General features: G+C 35.9%; 1 protein-coding gene across 2 annotated transcripts in view; it reads right to left on the bottom strand.

Annotated features, from left to right (window-relative positions):
• FAM174A (family with sequence similarity 174 member A) overlaps positions 1 to 23,865 on the bottom strand; it is a 66,101-nt gene that overhangs the window by 16,843 nt on the left and 25,393 nt on the right. The window contains exons 3-4 of one of the 2 annotated variants that reach the window (XR_009217464.1): positions 12,926 to 14,286; positions 6,231 to 6,408 (exon numbers count right to left, since the gene is read on the bottom strand). The gene's annotated coding sequence lies outside the window, so the exon portion shown is untranslated. The remainder of the gene's footprint in view (positions 1 to 6,230; positions 6,409 to 12,925; positions 14,287 to 23,865) is intronic. The other variant, XR_009217458.1, reaches the window with a different exon arrangement.

The following is a 23,865-nucleotide window of genomic DNA, read 5'->3' as shown; positions in this document are numbered from 1 at the left end:
TTATGGTACCATCGTATATGCGGTACATCATTGACCGAAATGTCATTATGCAGTGCATGACTGTACTAATTTTTCAATCCTATCCGTGACTGCATCCAACTTCTCCTTCTCTCTTGTTACATCTGAAGAAAACTTTGTACTCTTATAAAATACCAAGCCCTCCCCTTGAATGCTAGATCCCCATCACCCTTGCTTTCTAAAGGACTTTGCTTCCTTCTCTGAGTCCCATTTCTTTACTTGTATTTATAGAAAAAAAAAATTAAGTGTTTTCTATACTGTTTGTACTTGATCTCAAATTCAGTCCTAAATTTACTTTTTCTGGCTTAAACATCCATCATTTAATTGATACTAATCTAGCAAGGCCACCAAAAATTTTTGTTTCTAAACTCAATATATACTTTTATGTCACGTTATTAAAACTTTCCTCAGTATCTGATACAGTTGATCACTCCATCTTTCCTAAATCATTTTCCATTTTCCTCTCTCAGCCATGGTGTCACTACTCATGGTTTTTCTCCTATTTCTGTGGTAGTTTTTTTTTTTTTTAATTCTTTTCCATATCCTTATCTACTAAGCCTTTAAAAATTAAAGTTTCTCAGACCTCAGTCTGAGGCCCTCCACTCTTCTAAATCTATACACTCTCCCTAGATGACTGGTGACCCCATCCATGCTCATGACTATTTTTTCCAAAATCAAATATTTCCCACACAGACACATACATATACTTTTTTCCTGTAATCTGGAATACACATAATTGAGACTTCCTCCTAAGTATGTACACTGAAGTTCCTCAGACGGTGATCTTATGACTTCTCTAAATCTGTACAATCTCCATAGGTGATTTCAGTTTTTACCCCAGGATACTGTCTTTATGTTAATAATGCACAATATTTTAATCTTCATTCAAAAGCCATGGATTTAGAAACTATTGTATTTTGACAATATTTAAATGCCTATCTCACTACTTCTGCATTCCTGACCCATACTCAAGTGTCTATTTGATGTCCTTACTTGCTCATCTCATTGAAATCTTAAATTCAACATTAGCAAAATGAAAATCTTGATTTACTGGGTCATCCCCAGAAAATACCTTGAAACTAATCTTTTGTTAATCTTTCCTATCTCAGTTGTAGAATACTACAACTGACCCAACTACTGAAGCTAGAAAACTGGGAGTCATTTTGACTTCTCCCTTTTCTTTATCTCCCCCATCCAATCCATCAAAAGTCTAGTTGATTTGTTGTGTGTCTAAAGTGTATCTGGTATCATCCACTTAGATCCATTTCATCTCTCACCACCTTAGTCCCATACATCACCTATTTCAAAAGCCTCCTAACTAGTTTCTCCAATTTTCTCTTAACTCACTCCAGTCTGGTCTCTATACAACAGCCAGAGGGATCTTTTAAAACACAAATTAGATTAGACCACTTCCCTACTTTAAAGCTTTTCATAGCTTCCCTTTTGTATTTCAGCTATAATAAAACTCAAACTTCTTGCCAGGCCTTTATAGCCCTGCATAATCTGGCCCATGTTGGCTTTCTAACTTTGCACTAGTCTCTCCCACTAGCTCACTAAACCCCAGGCACCCTGGTGTTCTTTCAGTTTCTATAATAGTTCAAATTAGTTTCCATTTAGGGAACTCTGAGATTGTATTCCCTGGAATGCTTTCCCACTGTTTTTTCACACATCTGTCTCCTTTCATTCCTCCAGGTCTCATTTTAAATGCACCCACTTTGGGAAGCATTTTTTGAATTCTATGTTAAGTAGCTTACCCTGCCCCTACCAATACTTTTCTAACATAGCAACTAGGTATTTCTTTCATAGTACTTATCATAATCAGTAATCATTTAACCTATGTTTGTGTACTGGTTTATTGTCTGGATCACTTATTGGAATAGAAACTCTATGCGGGTGGAGATCTTGTCAGTCTTTTCACCTTTAGGAAGAGTGACTAGCACATAGTAGGTGCTTAAGAAAACTTTGTGAAATTAGTGACTAAATATTGAGACTCAATAACATTATCCACAATCCAAAGAGAAATGTGAGGTGATAAACTTTTTACAGAGGCTCTTAAAGCTCTCCCTGAAAAATCCTGAATTTCTGTCTTAAATTTTCATGCAACTTTTCAATATTTTAATACTCAGAAGCCATATTTCATTCCAAAAACAAACTTCCAAACCCTGAAGTACCTTTTCAAAATAAATACAGTAAAAATCTCAAAATGAGAAAAACTAAGTTAGGAGATTGCTTCAAAGTGAAAATAATACATAATAGCAATAACCATTACTTAGTAAGAATTGGCTTTATACAGACACTATGCTAATAGCTGTCTGCACTATCCTATATAGTTGTCACACTAAGCTTATGATACAGTATTATTATCCCAGTTTTTCAAAATAGGGATTCTGAGGTTTATAAAAATTAGTAATACCCAAGGCCAGACAGCTAGTAGAGTACAGATGCCACTAAAGTCTGAGTACTTAACCTACTATGCTTTACTTGACACTATGCTATGTTACTTCTCAACAAGGAAGGAAAATACACTAAAAACCAGGCGTGGCAGATTCTATGTATCCATGTACTCAACACTCATTTCTGTACCCTTTTTAGCTTGCTTTTCTGTAAAATAGAGGCTGTAAAGCTAAAAACTGCAATACCCAGACTGCTTTTCAATACCAAGCAGAGATCTAGTGATAGAAAGAAGCAAAATGAGTCAGCCCTTGGGCAGGGAGATCCGATCTTCTGGCAAGTATAATCGCAGAGGTATGTTTTTCTGGGGCAGCTATAGCAGTTTCTGCTATCTAGTTCCTAGTGTCATAAGTGTTAGGTCATAAGCATGGCAGCAGTGATGTTTCCTTTTGAACAGCTTTTTCTCTGGGCCTTCTGGGGATTTTAGGAACTAACTGTTGCTAATTAAATTATTTCAAATGCATTGTTCTTGCACATAAGTACTGCAATTGATTCACTAATTGTTACTAGAAATAGGTTGCTATAAGTAACAGGAACTATAATGTAGAATTGACTTAATGGAGAAAGGGGAGAGATGAAAATTCAGGTCTTAGATACCTGACACTGGAAAACTGGTCACATTTTATAAACAATGGGAAATATTTGGTCAAATTGTCACCTGATGAATGTTGTAAAGCAAACTATACACTGACCAAGCCTGTACTGTTGAAAAGAGTGAGGAGTGATCTGAACGTTGGCTAGTGTTACCACCTTTAGGAAAATTCTACAAGAGCTAGATGAACCCAGGTGAGAGGTAGATAGCAGGGAAGCACAGATGGGTGGAAATGCCACTTTGGTAAGAGAAGCACTCTCTCCCTACAGTCTGATATCTATATTGCCAGAGAATCTTACAGTTTGGAGGCTTAGAAGGCTAAAAAATAAAAACATGTCTCATACTATAAATAGAAGCCATTACAAGGGCAGCAAAGCAGCAACCTTAGCAAGAGATAAAACTGGTAGGCAGCCAGGCAAATGCAGCCAGTATGAAGGCAAAAGTGAGATTAAGGGATTAGCCTCCCCCCAAATACATTATTTTAAACCACCCCAAGGCAATGGCCATTAAGTTAAGAGAGGGAGAGAGGGCAGAATGTAAAGGCCAGTCAATAAAGAGAATATTCAAGGTTAAAAACCCTGATTAGATAAGATCTTTAGCTATAGTTACACCTGACTGGACACAAGTAACCTACTAATGTTCTGACAGAACTGTATGGTCACCAAACACCCAGTCTGGATTGCAAAATCTTGTGACTATCATTGCTCCACTAAAAAAAGTATGAAACAATTCCCAGGCTCCCTCAATACACAATCACAGGCAACTGTTTTTGAAAACTGTACAAGAGCGTCAGGTATCAGATCTGTGAAGCACCTCACAGGGCAGAGCTAGGGGCCACAAAAATGGAATGAGAGTGAAAAACTGGCTGACCCAGAGCTCACTTGCCCACTAATCTAGGGAGTCCTTGCTATTCCTGATCAGCAGGATCTAAAAACTGGTATGGATGTTACTTCTCTGTATTCTCTTAATCTTCTCTTTTCCCAAATGGAAGTTTTCATAACAGTTAATCTATGTCTTCTTTAACATTGTGCATGTTCTGGAGACAGATAATTTGTCTTTTAGTTAATAAATTGCCAGACAACCAGGAACCACAAGTGGTCCTATTGGTGAGATTACCCATCATCGAGATTACACATCTTGAACTTTGAGCTGGATGCAGCAACTGGAAGAGAATTTGGGAAGTCTCCAGTGGAAAAGAGGTGATTATATTCCACTGTTTGGAAGAAGGGTATGTAGAGAATGTTAACTAGCCAAGGTATGGAATATAGCAAATGTTGTTAGTAACCTACCAAATACCCATTCCCTTCTTCCTCATTATGGGAACTTCTATTTTTTGTGGGTTAGCAATGAACCCAGAAAAAAACCCCTCATATTTGCTAGTCTCTATGCTGTTCCCTTACCAAAGTATGAAACAATTCTGGTCAATGAGAAAAGTTGAAGTGTGCGAAGGATTTCTGGGAAATTTTACTTTCTTGATGTGGTAGATAATCTCCAAAGATGTCCACCATAAATTCCTTTCTTTATATGCATGTTCCTTCACATATCAAGAAGTGATGTCTAATTCCTCTTTTCATGAATCTGGGATGGCCTTAGTGACTGATTTGACTGATAGGATATAGCAGAAGTGATATTCAGGAACTTTTGAAACTAGGTCATGTGAAACCTTTTAGTGGGAAAGAGTTTAGTGACAACATGCTACAGTAATGTAGAAAGTAGAAAATGGTCCTAATGAATTGATATATCAACCTAAGGAAATTTCCAGGCAGAATGTTGAAAGAGCCAATTGGTTTCTGTTAGATGCAAAGGATAAGATACAGACAGAGAAGGAATGAGCTAAAAAAGACAACATTCAATGTTTTATAGAAGAAGTTAGAGGAAAAAGAAAAGAATTAGGACTTATTGGGATCAAAAATAGAACTGTTTATCATCTCCAGTCTTTGCAGGCAGCAAAAGGTTTCTCAAAATAAGAAATGGCCTCAGGGCAAAACTCAAACCCAGAATATTTTCAGTAACACATAACAGGAGGGTAAAGTTCAGTTCAATGGTGCATTTGGAGCACGCTTTACTAACACCTCAGAAACATTTATGGCAGGGCCTAAACCAAACAAAAAGGCTTCTATGAATATCATGGAATGTCTTACAGACTTTCTTAACTAGAAAATAGGGCTCCTAAGAATCTTAAGGATATGACCCCACACCATTAAGACTCTCAGTCCAAAGTAGAGAGGAGTCTCTCAGGGAAAAAAAAAAAATTGTGGGGTGGCTTTTGTCTAATGAAGTGAACCCCAATAAGACTGGACTAAAAGTGATAGAGGCAGTGCAAAATAAAAAGGAGCCCTTGGGGTCTCCAACCTTCTAAAGGCAGAAAGTAGGCTGAGAGAGCTACTCAGCAGCAAACATAGGCCAGTTCTAAATGAAAAGAAGGTAAGCGTTACAGTGCAGAGTAAGAAACCTAGAGGGAAGACCTAAGTGGCACAGAGACTCATTCTCAGGGAGCAGGACTCAGCCCCAGTTAAGGAACTAGTGACACGTGCTCAGCTAGACTTCAGACTTCCTGTGGATGAGTGACTGCTATGTGCCTCCTGTCAGACCCCATCCCTTTTTAAAATTGGAGCTGTTTCTTTTTTTGCAAATGTCATACCCTTGTATGATCACTGTAACATTAAATGTGTTGGAGCAGATAACTTACTGAGTTTATTGAGCAGATAACTTGTGTCTTTAGTTCAAAGATCTTCCATTAGTGAGAAATCATGCTTGAGAAACTACACCTGAGAAACTGGTATAAACTGCATATTTTATTTTAGTCCTCATCTTCCCTTGAACCTGATTTAAACGTTGAATCCTAGACTTTAAACCAATGCCATAATGGAATACAAATTGGGGGATATTGAAGAGGGATTAGTTTATTTTGCACGTGCAAGGGACATGAATACTGGTAGCCAGAGGGCAGACTGTGGTAGACAGTCTCAAAAATGGCCACCATTGATTCCTCATCTCCATGACCACACATGCTGCTTCTCACATGACAAAGTAGGCTCTAATTTCCTTCCTTTGAATCTGAGTACATCTTAGTTATTTTCTTGACCAACAGAATGTGACAACAGCTATATTCTCAAACATCTGAGACCATGCCATAAAAAGCCTTGCCGCTTTCCTTTTTAACACTCACTCTTGGGAAGCTCCCTCTCAGGACCCAGCTGCCACGCTATGAGAAGCCAAAGCCACATGTTGGCATTTCAGTTGAGCTCCTTGCCAACAGCCAGCTTCAACTCAGCCACACAAGTGAGTCACCTCGGACTTCCAGCTCAATTAAGCCTTCAGATGCCTCCAGCCCCAGACCAGTCTGACTGCAATCACATGAGAGATTCCAAGTAAGAACAGCCAGTTGAGCCCAGTCAATACACAGAACCATATGTGATGATAATAAATTGTTTTAAACTACTAAGTTTTGAGGAGGTTTGATATGAAATAATAGATGGCAGGAACACCTGTTATCAGGACCAACCATTTTTCTTCTGGTCCTTTCCCCCTTCCTTTTGTAAACAAAAGCATAATGCCTACAGCTGCAACAATCATCCTGAGACCATGAAGGAAATACCAAGACATTTTTAGAGACCTTGACCCTAAATCCCTTGAGATATAAAAGAAGCACTAGAAACCAAAAATTTCCTGACTTCAAGATATTAGAAAAAACAATCTCCTATTTGGGTTTTTGGTCACACACAGCCATGTAAACAAACTGATACTCAGCCATGTAAACAAACCTCATCCAGGGATGAGGTGAACACACAAGTGTTCACACACAAGTGCAACACGTGTACTTTGCTAAACAGCAGCTGCTGGTTCAGCTTCAGGTTTTGTGGGCTAAGAAAAAGCATCAGTCATACAGTTAAAAAATTGCCAGAGTGTATAAAGTAAAAATCAAGCTAGCTGCTCAGCGGGAACCCAAACATTTCTGATACTGGGTTCAAGGAAATATTTTTCATAGATTCTTGTAAAAAAAAAAAAGATATGGTATGATGTAGTATACAACTTACTCATTGTTAACAAGTTAAATATAATCTTTTCTTTTACAGCTATATATTTTAACATCTCTCTTCAGCAAAGGCATAATGCCAGACAGTCCAAAGCAATTCAAAATAAAAAACAATGAAGTCAAAGTTTTACAGCGGTTGGCAGTTTGAATTAATGCAAGAATAAAATTCAGAATATAGAGGAATTCGTGGCCAGTGATTTCTACTACCAATCTCTATAGAAACTTCTGGCTGGTATGCTTTCGATAAATCAACCTGATAAAACTCAGCAGTGTCACTATTGCCTATAATTACAGATAGACTCAGATGCTGATATGGAGACACAGTTAGCACTCTCTTACGGAAACTGAAGAGCCTAATTAGTATATGTGCCTGGATGGAAGACTCTAATTTCATCTTGAGACTGGCTGAGATAGCAGCCAGTAACAGAGTAAGGATTTTCTCATAGACCGTTTCTGTTCATTTCACAATAAAAATGGCAAACTGAGATATTAATGCTCTAGCCCATAGAATATATGCCCAGTAATTTTAACTTGGAAAACAACTGCCAAATACGCTTTATGATTGTACGTACACATGAGCACAGTATTGATTTGGATATAGGAGGTGAGGAGATGCTAAGGAAGATTACATGACTTCCGGTTTGCATACTTGAATGACTGTTGACGCCCTTCACTGAAATTGGGAACACAGAACAAGGCCTAGTTTGTGTGAAGATGATCATTAATTTCAGGGATCTGCAGGCTATCCACGTCGGGGTAGGAAGTATACACGGGGGTTTGAATATATAGGTCCTAAAAGTCAGAGAAAATTTAAGGACATACATATTTGTGAGTAATCTACAGACCAAATGGCCTTAACATTCCATTCCCCTCAGCGTGACTGAACTGACAGGTTTCTTCCTAACTCAAGATGCCTCACCTTCGTTTTTTTTTTTTTTTGAGCATTTACTTTAGAAAACTTCTAACTGTAAATTCTCTCTCTGCCCCTTTGGGATGTAAGTCTTTCTAAAAACCCCTTGACAGTTTTACAACCCAGGCATGTTTTTCTTAGAGACCTGGGAGCATCTATTGGAAGCATAAAGAAACATCAAGGGAGATAGTAGCCCTATCTCCCAGTTTTTGTGGGAGCGTAGGAGCCTAACTTTGATGGGGCCAAGTTGCAAAACTATCTCCTATCACAAAGATGCAAGAAGTTTATCTTTTCTTTGGATAAAGCCAATTAGCAAACACTGATGGCCTATGACTTCTCCTAACACCTTCTGGTACTTTTTGACCAGCTTACCCCAGAGCTTCAAAACCCTTCTGCTCTGTTTCAGTGGAGTTGAGTTTAGATTTAGTTCTGGCCTCTCTCCACTACTGTAATAGCCATGAATAAAGTCTGCCTTGCCAGCAGGAAATTTTTTACTTCGCTTGGTGCAATTTTAATTTGACACTGTCTATATCTGATAACTGAAGTCATGAGTAATTATGCCTAGGGAGAGATCAGAGTGTGAAGAGGAAAGGATCTAAGAGAAAGCTAAGAGGTGAGAGAACTACAAACAAAAAAAGAAAGAGAAGAGGAAAAGCAAAGAAACAAACACACAATAAAACAAGGAGGATATCAGAGAGGTGAAGGAGAGAGAGGTTTTTTCAATAGGTTATTTTATAGACTATTTCGGGAAAGGCTGCCTTAGATGCCATTAAAATTTACCCTTCAGTTAATATAAATCAGTAGATGGCTGCATATAAACAGGATTATTTTGCTTTCCTATGAAATTAATTTTACTGAATTATATTGTAGTGTGATGCCAATTATAAGAAAGATGTGCCTAATATACTCTGAGGGTTTATTGTAAAGATGTTAAGGAAAGTGTTCACTACTGTTTACCAAAGGACCTCCATTACATTACTCCTTGAGAACCCTGGGAAAAGAAATTTCCCTCTGGTCTCTGTACTAGAAATAACTGAATAGCTTTGCCTCTCTCTTGAGTGACATGTATGACACATTTATAGCAAGTGTATGGAATTTCATGGCATAGATGTAAGACAATAAAATCATAATATGACCTTGTTTTCCTACCTTTTGTTTCCCTGTGCCTCAATTTTCTCACCTCCTCAAATTTACTTTATCTTTTTATTCTATGCACATTTTATAAACAATCTTATCCTTTCTTTGGAAACAAGCTGAGATTTACATTCATAAAAATAAATTTCCTGAGCTCATTTTCAGTAGGCCATTCTGCTACTTTCTAGCTGTTTAATTTGGAGCAAATTCTTCAATCTCTCTGAGCCTCCATATCCTTATCTGCAAAAAGAGGATAATAATCTTGCCCTCAAAGAGTTAGTGTGAGGATTGAATGAATTAACAAATCTAAAGCATCTAGCACACTAGTGTTCAATTAGTCTGAACTATTACTTATACGTGGAGAATAGGAGATTGTGGAAAAAGAAATACTGAAGATAACTAAGTTGAGGAAAATGATGGAGCCAGACAACATAACTAACATACAACGTCTGTTAGTTTCTGAAGTTCTGCTCTTAATCATGATGTGGTTAATCTTCAGACTGGCAGAGGATCTCAATCTGAGGTTACAACAGAATTACTCACGGAGCTTTCTAACTGTACAGATGTTTAGGCCACTCCCTATGCCAATATAACACGAATTCTTGAGAGTGAGAATGTACAGCACTTGTATATTTTTTAAAAATTTCCATAGGCTAGGAACTGTTATACTTCCTGCAGAAAAAAAATCTTGTTGCTCCTCAACATTTCTATGAAGAGTGCCTTGGGTCCTGCTAACAGTTTTGGTTTTCAGGTCCCTAGATATAATTGTTTTTTATACAATGTACATCATAAAGGAGTTAAAAGTAAATAAAACCGTGAGCAGATATCCAGAGTAGATGCTTTTGCTAGGAATAATGTTAAGTACCTTGCTAGGCAACTAATTCAGGAGCAATAAGTGGCAGACACCTGTGGATGCAAGAAATAAGCTTGATTAATCTACCCCTATCTGTCAAAGTCTGTTTTACCATAAAGAGTGGGAAGAAACCAAAACAAAACAAAACAAAAAACTATGAACTATTGTGAAATAAAATTTACTGATCCATATCTTGAAAACAGAATACTGAAATTATTAGAAAAGACAAGCCAAAGAAGGTATTACTTTTGGGGTCTAGCTTGCCACATTCCAAGAAAGAAATAATTATCAACAGAAACGATCCAAAGTTTGTCTTTTCTGAAAGATTGCACCTATTGATTTTACCTTAGATCTTAGCTCTGGGTATGATGTACTGTAAATCCGACAAGCCAAGGGCAACTAATCAAAAGTCATATGTCTGTCGCTTGGAAACAAGTAAATCTGCAGTCTTCTTGGACCTCCAACATCGGTACTAGTTTACCTAAAATTTAGCTGATTTATCTATTAGAAGCTATTGGTCTATGAGAAGCTTACTGGGCAAAATATAGTTGGAATTTTAGGGAAGGAGATTAGACCTTGCACAGATGAGTAGTAATAACAGATTCAGTGGGAAAAATAAATAAAATAATAGGATAAGAACTAAAGTCAGAAGCTTAAAGACTGCCATCCCTCCTGTTAGGAGATAAAGGATTGGAAAAAAAAAAAAAAAAACAGCCTAAGCTGCACTCTATGTCAAAAACTTTCTTCAGGCAAGGAGGGGAGCAGAGTCAAAGGATGAAATGAACTCCTAATCCTTTTCAGGGATAACAACAGGTGTGGGCCCAGGTTGCCCCCAAAAAGGACCCTGGCAGATTAAGAAAAATAACTATCAGAGATGTTTAGCTTACCTTGCTTCAAACGCCTATTTGAGAAAAACTACCTGAGTAATTTTGCGTTATCCCTGGTGATATGGCATGGGTACTAAAGGAACTCATATTAGAGGAATGGAGAGAAATCCAAATAACAATACATATATTTAGAGTCAGATGCCACAACAGAACCAGAAACCTGGCTGTAGATCCCATACTATGGCTCTATAATAGAATCTTTTAATAGAACATACAACATCCATGGTTTCTCAACCAGCCATGAAAGTTTTGGGGAGGGTCCCTCCCCCAATTTCTTCCCTTCTACCTTTTCCTCTTGCCTTGTATCACGCCATTGTCATGAGCAGGCAAAATATATTGGAGACTGTGGATTTAAAAAGTTCAACCTCTGATGCAGGGACTGACAGTGTGAAATGAAAGGAAATATTGAACATCTATCTTAGTAAATCAAGCATAGCATCTGTATTGAGAATAATTTGCTTGATTATTGTAAGTCCCTGAAGGCAAAGCTGTTTGTGAAAGCCATCCTTGCAAGTGGTGGGGTAGCCAGAGGAGTAGTCAGGGAAATAAGCATTACCATCACCCACGTTTACGGAATGCATTATTTCACTACAGTCATCCCTTCCATCATTTCTCTAATAAGTTCTTTTTTCCTCCCAACATGAGAGCAACAAACTATCTTTCCTTTATTGCTTCACTTAGAAAAGTAAATTAGGCAAAACTATACTGAATAAGTGAAAATGAATAAAATTTAAACTGAAGTAGCAAAACAAAAAAAAGAGAGAGAGAGGATAGGTGATCAAAGGTAATAGATTATATCCTTGGTAAGGCAACTAAACCCAAAACCAGCTATAAGCTGACAAGGTGCAGGTTTCGTCTCCAGCCCAAGAGTTTGTTTTCACAGTAGTGGTTACCGACCTAATAATTACAAGAAATTAGGCAGAAAGAAGTGCGTTGATTTTCTAGCCCCATACAGTGGCTGGTCAGAAGCTTCCAGTTCAGTGTGGAACATCTATAAATTCTCCAAACCCATCCTTTCTCTCCATTTACTCTTCTCCTGAGCTATAAACACACTTCACTAGTCTCCATGGATCTCTAATTCTTAGGTGAGGCTCTTACCATTAAAACAGCCAAAATGAAGGATAAAATGGGAAAGGAGAAGAGTAACATGTTTTCACTACATCTAAGATATCGCCAGCTATTTTATAATGTACATATAGCTTTGTAGGTGAAAAGCCTAACCATTTCATCAGCGTGCTTGTTACATTATCTATGAAGCTAAATTATGGTGTACTATCTGGCACTTCAATCAAAGTTTGGCTTATTATGATGATTATAACAGTAGATTCGCAGCTCAGGAATGACTATGTGAAAGTAATAAAATATGAGCATTTTTAACAAACATGCCAGAATTTTCATATTCAGTTGAAAGGTATTCTTTTTAAAGTAGTCACCTAGAGAAATTGTGTATTTCTAATGAAGTTGCTGCCACTGCTTAAAACATTTTGGTAACATCCCCTTTAAAACCAATTTGGAGATAATTTAAAAAAATTATCATTACTTTGAGTTATCTTCATAATTAGAATTCTTATTCTCTGGCAGATTTGATCCTTACTTCCATTGAGTTTTAATGCAAAAGTCACCTGATAAATAGCAGGAGTTATTAAATGAATTATCACTATTTCTAAGATACTAAAGTATATGATTTTCAAATATCACAAAATGGTAGGTATGAGGCTAAATTTAATCCAAAAATGTGTTCTGTTTTAATAACATGTTAAAATGAGGAAAATTCTTATAGGAAATCTGGAGTCTTGGCTTCTCTTGGAAATTAAAACTAAAAGACTTAGCAACGATGGGCAAGTATTTCCTCACAATAACTATCAGCGGGAGCTGAACAGAGGCTGATCCCTTCAGAAGAAGAAATGTATTTTCACTTTAGTCCCTGCTTGTACAATATACACAAATACACTGACATCAGGGGGACTTGACTCACCGTGGTAAGCCAGTTAATATACAGGTAAAACTAAGTTGGCATTTTGGGTGGCCAAATACTCCAACTTACCTCACTGCTAGAGGATTACCTATCCTTGCCTTGTTGAACTCTGGAGTGGCCTTAAGATTTGTTTTGCCCAATAAAATGTAGATGGAAGTGAAATATATCACTTTAGTGCAAAGCTTATGAACTAGCATGCAGTTCACCATGTCTGGACATTTAGCTATGAGGCAATATTCCAAGCAGAGATTTCTCCACGCCTTGGCCCTGGAGAAAAGACAACGAAGAGCAGAATCACAGTCCATAACAAATGGATAGCATGCGTGAGAAATTTTTGTTGTAACCCACTGTGATTTGGGGACCATCTGTTACTACTGTATTACCTAGCCTATTCTGACTGACACATACACATTTAAATTACCTACCTGACCCCAGTAAGCCACTGAATTTGTGACCCATGCTTTTCCTATAGGTTCTTCTCTAATTTTTAGAATATGAAAAACTGAAGCTCAAGGGGGTTAAATAATTTTTTCAGAGATAATGAACTCAGTCAGTCTCTGTATCCAGGTCTGTCTGACTCTAAAGTCTGTGCACTTACTTCAATTCCTTACTCTCCTATATCATGATATGACCGGTACATTTTTGTCATTATTTCTATCTCTCACAATCCTGTAAATGAATAAAATGGCTTTGAAATTCACTGTTTCTGAAATATCTAATCAAAGCAGATATCTTAATTTAGCAAGGAAGTTGCTAAAATACAATAACCCTTTTTTGATAGATTTTTCTAGAAACCATATAAAATACATATGTTAATATATAATTCTACAGTCTTTGGGTTTATTTTGTAAACATATTCTATCTTTACCACTTTAAAAGAATTTTAAATCATATTTATTGTTTTGCACACAACTCAGACATTTATTAATATTTTAAAAACCTAAACACAAAATAATAAATTTGGCTTCTTTTCCCCACAAAAATGGGAAACATATCTTTTTTAAAGAAATTTTTAAATTATTTTTACACACCAGTGGTTGTTGGGATTTACAGTTCCAGCAAAAAATAATTAACCAGCAAAAAAAAAAAAACATTAACTGATTAGTGGATAAAACAGTTCACAATAATATGGTAAGTAAGAGGCAAAAACTGATCAGAAAAGACCTGGTGTTAAAGTAATTTTCAAACAGATTTCTATTATAGTACAGTTTACTCCCAACAACTCTGAGCCCATTAAGAGCACTTCTACACATACAAAGACATAACAAAATGATACAGTATTTATTGCAACAACAAATTAAAGGTTGTCATAATATATGTAACTTAAATACCCCCCCCATTGATAAAGTGGCTTCTTATTCCTTAAACATAGAAATTCTGCTCTTCATTGTAGAAAGATGAAGTCCTCTCATCAAAAGGCACATTCTTATCTGTAAGAAAAAAAAATACTATAAATCTTATCCTGGAACAAATTTAAACACATTTTAAAATATTCCCAAAGATTTGGAGTGGCAGGAAGATAATGAAAGTATTTAATCTAAGGGCATTGTAATGACTGGCACTGCTAAAACACATGATTACTTTGTCTATATTAATTATATCAGATACTATCTTTTGAATCGTAATTCTAATTTGTTCAAAGGGATTTTATATATAACTAATGTGGGCAATTAAAGTCTATGTAATAGTCACACTAAAATTATAGCCTCATATAATATTCACAAATGATTTTAATTTACTTAAGTATACAATAAAGTTATCTGTTTCTACAGTTTCTGTAAATAGAGTTCTTAACTGATATTTCTACACTTTCCAAAATGAGGATTAATTGAATTTGCAGGCCTGGAAGTATACTCTATGAAACAAAAAAATGCTTTTAATATTTATAACATAGTTACAAAATTTACCCACACATAAAATATGTTTATGGATAAGGTTTTCCATAAACATATATATTGAGGCAAGTTTGCCCATTTTCTTACCTTATTGACTAGTTTATGGTAATATGAGGTTATATTTTCATCACACACATTTTTATAGACCTTAATTCTAATCATACATCAGGCTTTACTGTTACTTAATCCAAACCACAGCTACCAAAAAACCTCTGCTAATAAGAGCCATTAAACCAAAAGCATTTGTTCAAACCAAAAGAATAGCCAAAGGTGTGCCGATTTTACTAACTTAATAAATCTCCCTTTATAATCATGATTAACATTTAGAACTTCATTGGAGATATATATGAGAATGAATAATACTCTCTTCCAACTTATAGTTTTATCCTAATCTTTAGTAAGCAATCTATAATAGATCTCTAAATGATTATTAGATAATTATAAGCTAATGAGATTCTAATATATTTTAATTTAAGGGTAAATTGAAGCTTTTTAAAAAAGATATTGAAGGTTACTAAAAATCAATGTAACAGTCTTCTTCTTACACAACCCTTGTCCTTTGCATACTTGAAACTCTTGATCATTTTGATAAATGAATTTGTGGATTATGAAAAAATCAATCAGTAAAATCAAAATTGCATTTTCATTTAGTAGAGTAAGAACACAAAATGACAGGTCCCTAATCCCAACTCTATCATTAAATAGCCTTTTGAACTTTGACCACTTATGAGAATTTAAGGAACATTTAGCAATGGTACTATAAGATGTTTTGTGATCAAGAAGTACCTAGTTCATGAAGAATCTCTTAATGTACAGTTTCAGAAATGCATTTTGAGATTCATAATCAACCTCAAAACATATGTGAATAAGCATACCTGTCTATTATATTACATTACATATATCCAACATTTTCTTTATCTATTTATATTTTTCCAGACTGTACAAGTTGCTTTCCTACTTAAAGTATTGCATCTCTTGAGTTGGGATTTCCTCAGAATTCCACCCAGATGTTGTCACCCTGTCTAACATTTACTATGTGCTGTGTTGTGTGGAACCACCATTCTCTAATCTCTCCCTGGCATGACTAAACTACAGACCAAAAAAACCTGAAGATGTTCTTTCCCTACATGCCCCATAGGAAGTATTTTTAATCTATCAAGAATCAAACCCATCATCTTTCAGCCTTAAACCTGGTCTTCCTCTGTATCCTTTTAACTCCAACAATAATAATGCCATCTACCTAGTCATCATTCCTGTGGAAGCACTCAGGTCCTCTCCGATTACTTCGCATGCCCTGCATTCTGCTGAGCACTATTACCTTGTCAACGTTTTTCATTTCCTTCCCCTCCTAAACTAGCCTTTGCTTCTGCTTTGACACCTTTCAACTGAACAACTGAAACACCGTCAAAATATTGGAACTTAGTTTCTTCCCGACTGTAATGCATCTTTTACAAGGTCACCAGAATCATTTTCCTAGAACATAAATGTCATGGTATCACTCCCTCACTCCATTGCAGTTGATGATTTATGATTATTTTCACAAATAGTAAAATCCAAATCCTTAATATGTTGTTCTTTTAACATGCCCTTTTAGGTTTGGTATCACATCTGACTGATGTTTCATGACCCTAGTACATATCCTACGTCCTACAGAGGTTCACAACATGTACACACTCTCACAGAGGGCCATCCCTTGGCTCATGCTTTCAACTCTGCCTGAAATGCAACTTTCTCCCCTTTCATAAGGCTCTTATTTGAATATCTTACATATTTTTTAAAACACTACAACTCAAGCATCACCTCCTCATTGAAATCTCCTATGTTTTTATCCCTAACTCAGTTTCTCAGAGATCCCACAGCAGTTTGAAACATGTGGAGTAATAGTATGGCATGGGGAAAATAATTAAGAGTTCCTACTACCTGGAGAGGTGATAGAGAAGTTGTAGAAGGTAGACTGGCAGACTCAAAGAAGCTTAGAGACAGAACCAGGAGCACACAGTATAATCTATTATGTGCACCTTTTTAACAAGAGGATCTTTTGGCAGAAGTGGCAGAGATAGAGGTTAAGGCTCCAAACCCAAGCAAGACTGCAAGTGTACCCCTATGGACAGGACTATATTTCATAGTTTCTGAAACACACATTTTTCCTATTTTAACATCTCCAAACTTGGGCTGCATCTTCCAATTGATGGCAGGCATCTTAGAATTGCTGTCAGACAAGTGGTAGTTCTTACATAGTTGCCATTGTCTATATGTGCACAAAGTTGGTCAAAGCTCTTTGTCACTTCAACCGAATTATATGCATGGTTGGTATTATAAAGAATGAGTTTAATGATGTTTAAAATGCCTTCAAAAAGATAATATCATGCATCATCACTGAAGCAAAAGTTATTGTATATGTAGAAAGAGATGAAAGAGTATAGTAGGTTATAATTTGGTATCAGTGAAACAAATGTTTATCACTGGAACAATGGTGTTGTTCCATATTTTTGCAAAGAAACAATCATGTCTTTTAAAATGGGAAGATGTCCCAGGCAGATGAAACTTCACTAATTTCTGTTCTGAGAAACTATTACACACCAAGCAATGCATTTGAAGGCAGAAGAAATTGCCAAATTCTTCTTTAGAACGGTTGAAAAATGTAAAGTACTGACAGGTTGGTGTGCATGATTCTTTTGTTATATAAAAATATATTATTTCATAATTATATTTACAGTGTTTTTTTTTATTTCTTAAAATTAATAGTGTCTTGGATTAAACGAATAATGGTATAAATGGGGAAAGGAGTGTGGAGAATCCTTACTTAATGATGTTTAAATCTTGAATTCACAATGTTTAAACTGGAAATAACTACTGAAATTGACAAGTTCAAGTTCTTCACCATTAGAATTTAAGATCTCAAAAAAGTTAAGAATGTTACATCCTTGTTCAACCACATTCTATGGTAGTGACATGTAGAACCACTACAGACAAATCTATTTTAAATGTATAGTCTCACATGAAAACAGACATAGGTACCCACAACATTTAATGCCTTGGTGGATTCCAAAGTATTTAAAACAGGGTATGCGACATATTGGGCTGTGTGTGCTACTAACTTTAATAGCTAACTATATTTTTTAAAATGACATTCATTCATTTCATCACCAAATATATATTGAGATCTTATTATCTGCCAGGAAAATTGTTTGATACTGGGAATAATGGTTATGACAAAAACCAAAAAAGATGAAAAATAATAAACATAATCCCCTGCTCTCTTATTACAGAACCACAAATAAAGCATAGAAATCATTCAGAGGACAAAAAAACTTGGCCTAGAAGGAAGCCTGAATTCTAGTATCATCTCGGTCAGTTATTTACCAGATGATCTAAAGTCCTTTTTCTTAATAAGGGGATAAAACAGTTTCCAAGAGAAGATTAAGGATGTCTTTTTATGAAGTCTTCAAGATGAAACCACAACCTACAGAGCCCAAAAGCTGGGAGTTTGGAGATGCAGTGCAACCACATTATTTGTCGAGTGACCTGGTAAGGCGGAAGAGTCAAGATACAATGGAGTGAAGTAAGGTCATTCAGTTATCAGTGACAGAAGCTCAAGAAGCACTTGAGTCTACATAATCATATTCTGGTGCTATTTCTTTTACCACAATACTTCTCATACATGAAAGTTTAGTCATTGGAATCTAAAGATTAAATCAGATGTCAAATGCTCTATTGTTCTACCATTTACAGACTTCCCACTGCACTAAGAAAAAACTATTCTGATTATGACAATAGATTCCTACTCCTACAAACAAATAGCAGCAGCAGCAGCATACTTTTGGCAAGCTCTATGCTCTACCCTATAATCCTATTGTCCTGGATACCTCTCACTACTCTGCAAAACTGCTACTCATGAACAATAATTCCTCAGAATTCATGCCTTCATTCAGTGACTCTCCCCAAAACCCAGACATTTTTCTCTTCCCAGTAGCCAAATTTAACCTTCAGAAAATATTTTGAATAGTCATGGTGACATATTATAAGCTGTCTACTCAACATTTATTCTCTCCTTTTTGTTTGCTAATAAAAATTTTGATTTTTTTGTGCGTGTGAGTGAAGAGGGTAAATCCGTTGGGAGGAAGTAGACAGTTCTGAGAAATTTTGATTTCCTGATAAAGAGACAGGTGTGGTATGTTCTTGTCTCCACCCTCTTGTTGCCTGGAACACAGATGTAATGGCTGAAACTATAGCAGCCATATAACCAGGATAAGAAAAGCAAGAGGAAAGGTTCAAGAAAATTGCATAAATGTAGACCCTGTCATGAACCATTGAATCAATACCAGGAGCCAACTACTGTAGACTTCTTATGATGTGAGAAAAACTTCTCAGTCTCTGTAATTCTAGGTTCTCTATTACTTGTAGTAAAAAACAGTCAAACTTGCAGAAGCAGACAGTAGAATGGTGGTTGCCAGGGGCTGAGGCGAGAGGAAAATGGGGAATTGCTACTCAACGGGTATAAAGTGTCAGTTATGAAAGATGAGTAAGTTCTCAAGATCTGTTGTACAACTTTGTGCCTATGGTTAACAACACTGTATAGTGCACCTAAAAATTTAAGAGGGCAGGTCTCACATTAAATAAAATTACTACAAGAAAAAAAATTATCATGCTTTTCTATGAGATAAAGCAAGTATGTAGTATTAATACATTTTATGGAAACCTCAGTTAGAGTATTTCTCAAGCCATAAGAATACTCTGTCTCTACACATTATACAATGATATAATAATAAAAATATAGACATTATTTTCAAGGACAACTTAAAAGCTAACCCAGAAAACCTTAAACTATCAAAATGGCTATAAATCCAAATCAAGTTTGAAAGGAAAAACCATCCTAGTGCAGTCAAAAGTATTGTTACTCTTTGTTCATTTAAATAAATTTGCCAATATTAGATTCCTGAAAATTTTTTTCCCAGGTCCTTTTAAAGAAGACACAATGTCTGTGGATTTTAGAGAATGAACACCATCTGAGAGTGCTGGGAAAGGTTAATGCCTTAATAATTGTGTTTAGGATTTTTCCTGTCCAAAAACTTGAGGTCTTTGTCCCTGTATTGTCCTCAACCCCATTCACATAAATCAACCTTATGGGTGGTTATGCTTCACCTCCCACGTCCATCTATCCCACTATATACCTTAGAGAGTCAGCAATCCAAACAATCACAGTGGAATATAAATCCTGAACCAAAGCAGTAAGCAATTTATTAAATGGATCAAATACTATTTGAACAGAAACTTGTAATTCAACTGTTCTAAAAGAGTTTTCATTTAATAGAATTAGTTTAACGAGATCAATCAAACACTTTTGCTCTCAGTCTGTGCTGTCTAACACAATAGTCACTAGCCACATCTGAAAATTTAAACTTTCAATTGGTTAAAATTAAATAAAATTAAAAATTCATTTCCTCAGTCACATGAGTCACATTTCAAATGTTCAAGAGCCACCTGTGGCTAGTGGCTATCAAATTAGACAGGACAACTCTAGATCATGCACTGACATGAGAAAATAGCATTACCAAACAGAATTTGATGTTACATAACATTTGGTAAAATAATATACGAATGATTCACATTCTTAATAAGCACATTATGATGTCTACTTATTAATGGAGCAAGGCAAATTTTCTTCTAAGGCTCAATGTCCTCAGAAAAGTAAAGCATACAAAAATAAAAAAACCCTTGATGAAGGTTCTCTTTTATTACCTGTTTAAGTAATGAGAAAGACACTATAGTTCCCTTTAAGTGGATATACAGACCATCTTATTAGTAACACACCACTGGACATCCTAAAATACCAATTTCTATCTAAGATAAACATCAGTGCTTTGACACATTCCTATATTCTATTTACTTTGAATAAACTTACTTATTCTGATAATATATTATGCTCTACATTGAAAGTACTGTTTTAGAAATTAGAACTATTTTCAAATTGATAACTGTTTGAATAAGATCTTCTTAATGAGGGTTTTTAGTTAAACACTTGTATCAAATCTGCTTTCTGATTCTGATATCCTGACGTTAATAACCAGAAAATATTTTGTGGCCAAGTAACATTCAGTACAAATGTAATGAAATTTAATGAAGCAGAACAGAAGTAACTAAAAAGCAAATTTAAGGTTTTTTAAATTACATACTTGGCAAAAAACTACTAGAATAGCCTTGAAGTGACAGAAGTACTAGCTTTTAAAAGCTGCTACCAAGATTGTCAAAATGTCCTTTAGTGTACATCATTATAAAATAATAATTTTACTGTTCAGTAGATATCAAACTGCAAGAAAGTATTGCTCCCACTTGTTCTGTGTTGTAAAGGACTGTTTTAAACTGCATTTTTGAGACTAGTTATGAGTATTTGTTTCTAATATTTTTCTTTGAGAAAAATGAAGGTAATTTTTAGTCAGTATATGCTATCTCTGATTCCCCATCAGTTTTTCTATCCAAAAGGACTGAAACATCCTACACAAAGGTTAAAGAATTAATAATTGTTTTTCAGTTTTTATAATTCCTTTGTGCAAAAGGTTTCATTAATTAAACAAAAAATCACCTCTAATATACAAAATTAGGATATCAATAGCAAATTCAAGAGAAGTTATACTAACCAAGCTGCTCAAGTTATTTTTTTCCACATACCTACAAATTTTCCCAATTTGACTGTACTAACCTCAATGCTTCAATTACTAGATATAGTGGTAAGAGTGGTTAACTCTTTAATATCCATTCAACCCCAAATGGGGTATAATTCTGAGCTAATCATGGTACTTCCATTTTTCTCCCCAGGGTTTAGTTTAGAATTGATTACCAATGATATGAAAAATAAAAACAAAAAACTCTGTTAAGAGTTCCTGAGGAAACTTTTCTAAATCCTAAGAAAGACACACAAGAGAGCTAGTCCCTAACTTCCACTGAGTTACCATTTTGGGTGTGATTATACGAACTGCTGTCACCATTCTATTATCAGCCTAAAAATGAAGCCAACACATGAAGATGGGACTAACCAACGGGATCATGGAGAAGAGGAGCCAGGGCCCTGATGTCTTGTGCCTGGAGTCGGCCCTAGCTGCGACATCTGTTATATGAAACAATAAATTTCCTTTAGGAAATCAAGATTAAACCATATATTGACAGTTTCATATGGTTCAATCTAATACAAAGAAACAGTGAAAATAATTACCCCAAATCCCAACTACCAACAACAATTATCAAAATTTTGATGTATTAAAAGCCATGATAAAAATACCCCTCTCAGAAAGAGCTGACTACCAAAGGGTAGTTTTATACTGTGATAGAATTGTAAGCAAGGAAATTCGTTTACCTCTCTGGAAATGACTTACTTCCTGTTATTTTGTGGATAGAATTTGGAAAATGAAGAGGAACTAATTTTAGAAAGCATTTAAACAATGAAGGCATCATCAGTAAGAGATGATCCAACAAGAATTACCAACCGTCATACCGTAGACTAATATGATTCTACATTGCAGTTGGCAACATAGGCAAATCATAATCTTTATATTCCTCATTTTTAGAGTCCTCATTTGAAAATAAAGAGTAATAGTAAGTGATGGTTATAGAAGACAGAATGAACAGAATTTAGAATTATTCTCTTTATAGGTGCAAGTCAAATAAATATTTTAAAAAATGGAATGAGATTGCAGTAGGTAGAGAAGCCTAAACTACTTCAACTCTCTGAGCCTCAGTTTTCCTATCGTTAAAATAAGAGCAATAGGGAGTCAGCCCTGGTGGCCTAGTTGTTAAAGTTCAGCACTCTCACTGCTTCAGAGGCCCAGGTTCGGTTCCCGGTGGTCAAAGAACCACACCACCTGTCTGTCAGTTGCCAGCCTGTGGCAGTGGCTCACAAAGAAGAACTAGAAGGACTCATAACTAGGATATACAACCATGGACGGGGCTTTCGGGAGGGAAAAAAGAAAAGAGAAGATTGGCAACAGATGTTAGCTCAGGGCAAATCTTTCTCTGCAAAACAAAACAAAACCCCCTTATAAAAAAAAAATAAGAGCAATAGGAACTACTTTGCAAGACTGTCTTGATTTCACAGTACAAGGAACTAGCACAGTGTCTGGTACATCCTGCACTAAGAGTAGGTATTTACTAACAAGTGACTATTACAATCACTCCTATTGCAGTTCTGTTACTCCACTCCATCCAGGCTCCGCCCCTGGGCTCAGTAATAGGACCCCTGAACTTATCTCTCTGAAGATATTCTCTTTACCACTAACCTCAATTCCCTTGGTTTCTTCTACCATTTACACGGCTGTTCTGGGAAGCTCTTGATGAAAGTCCTCTTTCAGGGCCTAAAAAGACTCATAATATACTCTCTGTATAAGTATTGATTTTCCCCTTTATTGGGAGAAACAAATGGCATTATATGTGATTATCACCTGTTGTTAAAATGACTCACAACAAGATTTATATGCATCTTTCCCATAGGATAAATTTGAAATGTTGAATAAATTGATGGTATAATGCATGCTTAATCTCTAACATCAACAAGATCAGAAAGAGTCCTGCCCATTGAATCAGCTTCAAATGAAGTAAGAGAGTTTGGATTTTATATCTCATCACAGGAAATAATCTCTAAGCTACAGAAGGTAATAGGAACATAAACACGCCTCTACCCACACTTCTTTGAAACTGCTGTCCATTAGTAGAAGAGAAATGTGTCCACCTTCCCCAAAATGAGAGACAGAAAAAGGGGTCCATACCTGCATAGATTTTGAAGAAAATCACAGCAGAGGTCTAGACACAGTGTAGGTGTTATTTAAATGATGTGTAATTTTGTTTGAAGAAGAATATAAAAAGAGAATAGAAAAACTGTTTGGTCTTGATTCTTGATGTACTGAAATATCCATCTTGTTCATTTTAAAAGAGGCAAAAGTCGTTCTAGCCTAGAGAAGAATGTTACCCTGATTTTGGCAAGGTCAAAAACAATAATGGGGAATCCCAAGTCCAGCTAATACTGCTTGGTTCTCTACTTCTGGCCTACGAATATCTACTAAATTGTTAACTACATGAGGCTGGGCATTTTGTCCAATTTTGTTCATTATTGTATCCCCAGAGCTTAGT

This window comes from Diceros bicornis, chromosome 1, assembly GCF_020826845.1.
Source record: "Diceros bicornis minor isolate mBicDic1 chromosome 1, mDicBic1.mat.cur, whole genome shotgun sequence".
NCBI classification, from domain to species: Eukaryota; Metazoa; Chordata; class Mammalia; order Perissodactyla; family Rhinocerotidae; genus Diceros; species Diceros bicornis.
This window is presented reverse-complemented; position numbering and strand designations above follow the sequence as displayed.